This window comes from Neomonachus schauinslandi, chromosome 11 (assembly GCF_002201575.2).
Source record: "Neomonachus schauinslandi chromosome 11, ASM220157v2, whole genome shotgun sequence".
Taxonomy (NCBI): domain Eukaryota; kingdom Metazoa; phylum Chordata; class Mammalia; order Carnivora; family Phocidae; genus Neomonachus; species Neomonachus schauinslandi.
In genome coordinates, this window is record NC_058413.1 from 60,278,898 (window position 1) to 60,284,836 (window position 5,939).

The window sequence follows — 5,939 nt, forward strand, 5'->3', positions numbered from 1 at the left end:
TACTTCTGGAGAACTTACAGGAACCACCTAGGTCACAAATGTTTAACCCTAATTCTAGAGATTACAGAAACACACATAAATACAACATACACACTCAAATGCATGTACACATACACATATATACGTATACATATATGTGTAGAGATATGTAAATTATCATTAATGGTGTGATGTTATGAATGTTACTAGTTTTAGTCATAAATCTCAGTTACCCTAATTAAAAACCACATTCTAAAAAAAAAAAAAAAAACACATTCTATGGTGTTCACTTGGCATCATATCAAAAAGACCTGAGTCAGCTACAAGGGCTTCTTTTATAGATCTCCATCTTCACCTGAGGTTTGTTAATTAATCTGATGAATGTCAAAAATAAATGTGCATTGGTGAAATTAGTGGCTTGTTGATTAGCATGATGACCATTAGAAGAAGGTTCTCACTGGTGAAACTGGAGGTATTTAAGATATGTGGATTTGCTTATATGCTTTAGTAAGGCTCCCTTCTCCCTTCATAATAATGATATAAGAATTGAGTGAGGCTTGTAAACTGGATCTTCAAGGACACTGGCCACAGCTTGACCAAAAAAAAAAAAAAAAAAAATCCATACTCAACTTAAAATATAGGGGAACTTAATTATAATTATAATGCAGGAGAATATAATTGCCTGATGACTGCTAGAAGAGTTACCTCTAATCACATCCACCTTAAGTGAACTTTCATACCAGTAGTAGTCAGAACAAGTAAAAGCACCATATGACTTTATTGAAATTAAAATATAGGTTGTATAAATTGTTTATGTTTGATTGCCAGTGGATGTCTATATTTAATAAATTTATGTGTGTAAATAAGAATTTGGTTTAACTTGTTTTTATTATAACTTGATATCAAAATGGCAGGTGTAGCTGACCCTCAACCTGAAGCTTCTTTGGTAGCTAACATTATCTACCAGAAAAAGAACCTAGGAGGTGAGAGTGACCAAATGGGCATAGCTCAGCTTGCATCAATGATCTGAGTACAGTTCTCCTAATCTTCAAGTCCTCTCCACTGATTCCTTATGTTGAGGATGGATCTCCAAAGATCAATCATTTCAACCCAGAAGCAGTCATTGAACCATTGTCTTTGCTAGGCTCTGAATTTAGCACTGGTAATACACAAGTAAAAATCACTACTTTCTTGGAGTTCATAGTCTTGTAAGGGAGCCTAATAGTTTATAAGATAATTATGACTTAGAATGATGAGTAGAGAGTGATACAGGCTAATAACTAAGAGCAAAGTTACAGATAGATATACAAAACCCCTGTAAGTTTTATTTTTCTTATAATAGGAATAAAAATCATGAATGCATATACAAAGCTTAGCACAGCAGCTGGCACATAGTGGTCATAAATGGCAGTTGTGATTATTTTTTTAAACACAATCATATATGTATTTACTTAATCATCCAACAAATACTTTAATTTATATCACTCACTATATGCCAGGCATAGAAAAATAGAGACATAGTCCTTTCCATTTTAAAGTTTTTTGAGGTACATATATACTATGAATGCATAGAAGAACTGAAAATTATATCTCATTGTGCTAGATATATGCCTTTAAGAAGCCTATTCAGAAAGTAATTTTTATCTTTCCCAAATCTCCTATTTTCATACTGCTATTTCCATAGTAACTGGGAATAAGTTAACGAAAACCATTTTCAGCAGTGTCAGGCCCAGGTCTTCTATTGCTATCAATTTATCTTGACCATTACCTCAGGTAGGTACAAGGCAATTCACCAAAAGCAATAACAAACCAAAGATATGGCTGGACAATGGTTACATGGATCAATAAAAATGTGAGCCAATAGAATCAAGACCTTATGTTTTGTTCTTTATTGGATCTGTAGTTAACAAAATGACTGATAAAGAGTGAATACTTAAAGCAAACCTAATTAGTGACGAACACTAGTAGGTAAGACAGTATTCAGACATGCATACCAACCATGTGTCCAAATAGCTGAAGATGCTTAGCATCATCTTTCAACTATCTATTATAACAATCTTTATATGAGTCATAGCATTATATTTATAATTAGAAGAAACATCACTTTGCCAGCTATAGATACAGCCATTTCAACAGACATTCAAACTTCTTCAATGGAGGTCCCTTGCTCTGATGTGCTTTGGTGCCATTTTTCAAGTTTGACAACTGAAATTGTTCAAAAATGAACTGTTCTGCAAAACAGAGAGAAGTTTAAAGATGCCAGGCCATCTGAGTGACAGGATGATAAGAAGAGGGATAGGGACAATAGGAGTGAAAAAAAAGAAGGAAGGAATCAATGAGATTGATGGTCATGCCCATAAACTTTCAAATTTTCAGTAAAACAAGTAAAACTCCCAACTAATGTAAAGGATATATTTTATGGAAATCACTAAATGGAATTCGTTGAAGATGGGATTGTCACAGTGTAGGAGAGTGTAAGCTCTCTGGCAATGAGCAAACTTCTTGAAGAAGGGCTTTTAAATTTCACAGGCTGTGAAATCCAAGAGTAGTGTACAAGAAAATTTTGTAGAGATAACCTCATTAAACATAAAAAAATACACTAAAACAATATTATTCATGCAATATAACATATTTACATGAATCCCAGTGTAGTAGGCTAAATGGCAACTCCCTCCCTCAAAGATGTCCACATCCTAATTTCCAGAACCTGTGAATGTTCCCTTACACAACAAAGGGGATTATGTAGATGTGATTAAAGATCTTGAGATGGAGATATTATCGTGGATTATCTGGGTCGGCCCAAAGTAAGCACAAAGATCTTTATAACTGAAAGTTGGAGACATGAGGAAAAGAGAGAGAGAGAGATTTGAAGATGTTATGCTACTGGCTTTGAAGACAAAGGAAGGGGCCATGAGCAAAGGATGTGGGTAGCTTCTGAAAATTGGAAAGGCAAGGAAAAGGATTCCCCATTAAGTCTCCAGAAGAAATGCAGCCTGGCTAAAACTTTGATTATAGCTTAAAAAGATCTCCAAACTGCAAGATACTAAATTTGTATTACTTTAAGCTGTTAAATTTGCCCTAATTTGTTCTAGCAATAGTAAGAAACTAACATACTCACATTAGTAAGTCTTAATTGACTAAGAAGCAGATCCACAAGTTTACAAGACATGGCCAAATAGCAAGAAAGGCTATTGCTAAGGTATAGATGGAAGGGAGGATGAAAACCACTAAACTATACACTTTAAAATGGTGAATTTGGGGTGCCTGGGTGGCTCAGTCAGTTGAGTTGCCGACTCTTGGCTTTGGCTCAGGTCATGATCTCAGGGTCCTCGGATCAAGCCCCAACTCAGGCTCTGCGCTCAGTGAGGAGGCTGTTTGTGGATTCTCTCTCTCCCTCTGCCTCTGCCCCTCCTCCTAGCTCATGCTCTCATGCTCTCGCTCTCTCAAATAAATAAATATACCTTTAATAAATAAATAAAATGGTGAATATTATGTTATGTGAATTATATCTCAGTAAAAAGCAATCTATAGTCAATCAATAACTTGCTGAATAAAGATTATACAGTAATAGCCAAGTTTTGCCTTAATCTATTTTTGGACTGTTTCAATGTAACACTGATACACTTTACTATTTTTCTGCAAATGGGATTATAATGATGATGGTAGCAGTGGTGGTGGTGGTGATGATGATGATGATGACATTCATGACGATGTTAAGAATTTTGATGAAGATGACAACCAGCCTTCTTATTGTCCAGTCTAATTCAGTTCCTTTAAGGGTGTGTTTTCCCACCCTAATGAAATATAATAAATAAATAAGACAAATATCATATCCATCATTCATTGACTTGATTCTGATCCACTAGCTTTGCCTCCCTAGCATTATCCCTTACTTCTTTTTTGACCATCTCCTTTCTTATTGATTTCTACCCAACTTAACCTCAGCCTAAGGTGCTCTTCATCAACTACCATGAATATTGTTTTCACCTCTATTCCAGAGTGACCCTGTAATCTGCCTTCCAAAAGGGCATCCAGTGCCTAGACTCTGTCTTTCTCTATACTGAGATACGGCTAGCCAGTCCACCCCCAAAATGAGATAAGGATTTTGCATCATCATCACCAGAGTACTGGGCATGATTAGAAAGAAAAATGGAACGGGAAGAAACCAGAGAGGGAGACAAACCATGAGAGACTCTGGACTCTGGGAAACAAACTGAGGGTTGCATAAAGGAGTGGGGGGTGGGGAACAGGGTGATGGCTATTAAGGAGAGCATGTGTTGCGATGAGCACTGGGTGTTATAAACAACTAATCAATTGTTGAACACTACATCAAAAACTAATGATGTATATTATATGTTGGCTAACTGAACATAATAATAATAAAAAAAGAAAGAAAGAAAAATGGAATCATGAATGAAGGAGGTCAAGTCAGTGGCAGGAAGGGAAACTATTTGGCAGTGCACCCTTGAAGAGAGCAAAGAGCTTGGACCATATTGTGGGGAGATGGGAGCACAGAAGTACAGAGAGCTAATGAGCTACTACGTCCTGCAACTAAGAATACTGTCCTACAAACCACGAGAGACTATGGACTCTGAGAAACAAACTGAGGGTTCTGGGTGGGGGGGGGATGGGTTAGCCTGGTGATGGGTATTAAAGAGGGCACATACTGAATGGAGCACTGGGTGTTATATGCAAACAATGAATCTTGGAGCACTACATCAAAAACTAATGATGTAATGTATGGTGATTAATATAACATAATAAAAAAAAGAATACTGTCTTAGATATTAAAGAAGATAGGAGAAAAATAAAAGCTGGTTGAACGTATTAGTTTCCTGTTTAAGAATACTGAATGCAGTATATTAATAAATATCTCCTCAAGAATCCATTATGAGGATATATCACAATAAAACAAAGACATCTGAGTCTTCATCAGGATCAACTGTAAAGATTTTTATGAAGCTTACTTCTTGGATTCACATTTATGATGGGGTCAATAGAAAGCCTAGGCAAATATTTCAAACTGTATGAAGTATTATGTTTATTTTTATTTGTCTTTAGGTGATTGACATCTTTATTGCTTTGGAGGTGGGGGGCAGGTACTCAGGAGCTCTTAGTGGGGTGGCCCAACCTCTTCCCCATCACAGGCTTCTGGCTGAACAGGATGGTGCTGGCTCTGCAAATGGCAGCCATGCACAGATCTGGGCTGTACTTGTTCTTGCAGATCATGTGCCTGATGCTGCTGAGGATGGCCTGGGCATTCTTGCTGATGGTGGCCCACATGTAGGAGGTGGCAGGGTTTGCTGGCTGGATCTCCAATTCATGACCACCAGTACACATTTGCCATAGACTGCCAGCTCCTTGCCCACAGTCTTGCAGTGAATCAGCCCATCGTGGCAGGAGTTACAAGCCTTCAGGTTATTGGGTTCTGTGCTGTGTGTCTGCTTGTTCCTCTTGATCAGGAAGCTGGAGCAGTTCTGCATGTTCATCCATCCATTGCAGGTGGGAGGACATGGTGGCAGTTCCTCTCACTGCAGCAGCCAAAAGGGAAAGAGCTGTTTATCTTTAAGTTGGCATTTAGTGATTGTGATGGACCAAGTATTGTGATAATCACCTCTGTGTGTCATACTATGTAATCATCATAACAAATCCAAAAAGTTGGTTTACCTTTCCCATTTTATAAGTGAGAAAACTAATGATCAAAACATTAAATAACTTTACCCAATTAGTAAACATTGATACCCTGATTGAGTTCTACATCTGTTTCACCATAAACTTGTACTTTAAACTCCTTTGATATATAATCTATATATTTTTTAATACAAATGGTATACTGGATCTACTATCACCATAATTTCAGCTTTAAAAAAATAATTTGGGGTCTTTCTTTTTTCTTATCTTTTAAGGCAGACTGTGTAATTCACAAAGCAAAATATCTTATAATAATTTTTACTGTATTT

General features: G+C 36.8%; 1 pseudogene; it reads right to left on the reverse strand.

Moving 5' to 3' along the window:
- Positions 1–5,082: 5,082 nt before the first annotated feature.
- On the reverse strand, positions 5,083–5,493 carry LOC110593451 (annotated as a pseudogene).
- Between the last annotated feature and the right edge of the window lie 446 nt (positions 5,494–5,939).